Source organism: Canis lupus, chromosome 21, assembly GCF_011100685.1.
Source record: "Canis lupus familiaris isolate Mischka breed German Shepherd chromosome 21, alternate assembly UU_Cfam_GSD_1.0, whole genome shotgun sequence".
NCBI classification, from domain to species: Eukaryota; Metazoa; Chordata; class Mammalia; order Carnivora; family Canidae; genus Canis; species Canis lupus.
The window spans coordinates 18129231-18130651 of record NC_049242.1 but is presented as its reverse complement, the minus strand read 5'-3'; the positions used below and the strand labels follow the sequence as shown (position 1 = coordinate 18130651).

At 35.0% G+C, this 1421-nt stretch overlaps 1 pseudogene; it reads right to left on the bottom strand.

Moving 5' to 3' along the window:
- Positions 1-350: 350 nt before the first annotated feature.
- Positions 351-607, bottom strand: LOC106560161 (annotated as a pseudogene).
- Positions 608-1421: the final 814 nt, after the last annotated feature.

The window sequence follows — 1421 nt, the reverse complement described above, 5'->3', positions numbered from 1 at the left end:
TTCTCTCTCTCCCTTTTCCTCTCCCCACCCCCCCAAACCTGTCTAAAAATACAAATACAAGTAACAGAGATAGCTTTAATTCTTCCTTTGAAATCTGGATTCATTTTGTTTACTTTTCTTTATTGTCCTGGCTAAAGCTTTAATTAAAATGGCAAACACAAATAAGGAGAGTTGATTTTTTTCCTTTTTTAAAAAAAATTCAGATATTTATTAATCAATGTAAAACCCAACACAATGCACCAACATGATTTCATGCATTTAGAGGGGAACTATTTCCTGGTAAGTGGAAAATTGTGTGGATGACTTCTGGAAGACCTTCATTCATTCTAAGCAGCTTATAGTGAAACATTTCATTTAGAGGTCTGAAGGTCCAGACCTTCTTTCTTCAGTCTACTTTAATCTAGATTCACTGAGTAGAACTTGTATTGATCATCAGGAGCTAGTTTGTTCCAGGGTTCTGGGTTATTCTTCCTATTCCAATTGACATCTGGATTGAACCCAGTCAGGCACAAGACAAGCACTCCTCCAGACCTCCTGCCCTAATAAATATGAAGACGGAGATCAAGTTTGGATGCTTCTTGGCCTGACCAATGATTTGGCATTACATGGCTGCTACAAAAGCCTCACGTCAAGAAAAAGAAAAAAAAAATTCAAATCTCTTTTTTCCCCCTTTTTTAAGTCCTCATGTCAGCAGGAGCATTTAGCCTTTTAACATTACATAAAATGTTAATTGTGGGGTTTTTGTAGATATTTGTTATCAAATTCATAAACTTCCCTTCTACTCCTAGTTTATCATGTGTTTTTATTATAAAACAATATTGAGTTCTGTTAAATGTTTTTACTGTTTATTTTTATAGTCATATGATTTTTATTCTTTATTCTATTGATATGATGTATTATTCTATTGATATGATGAACTAATTTCAGATGTTAAGCCAACCTTGCATCCTGGAATATATCTTACTTGGTTATGGTATATAATTTTTCTTATACACTGCTGGATTCACTTTGCTAATATTCTATTGATTTTTTGCATCTATATCCATAAGGGGTATTAGTTTGTATTTCTCTATTCCTGTGATGCCTTTGGTTTTAGGGTAACTTTGGATTCATAGCCACTGGCATGAGAGACATTCCTTCTGCTTCTATTTCTTAGAAGAGATGGAAAGTTTTATAGTTAAGAATGAATATTGTTATCAGTATACAATATGCTTTTTGAAAAGCTGATATTAATTCTTCTTTAAATGTTTTGTAAATTTTACCAGTGAAGCTATCTGAGCCTGAGATTTTTTTTAGGAAAGTTTTTGCTTAAGAATTCAGTGTCTTGGGATCCCTGGGTGGCGCAGCAGTTTGGCACCTGCCTTAGGCCCAGGGCGTGATCCCTGAGTCCTGGGATCAAGTCCCACAATGGGGTCCCTGCA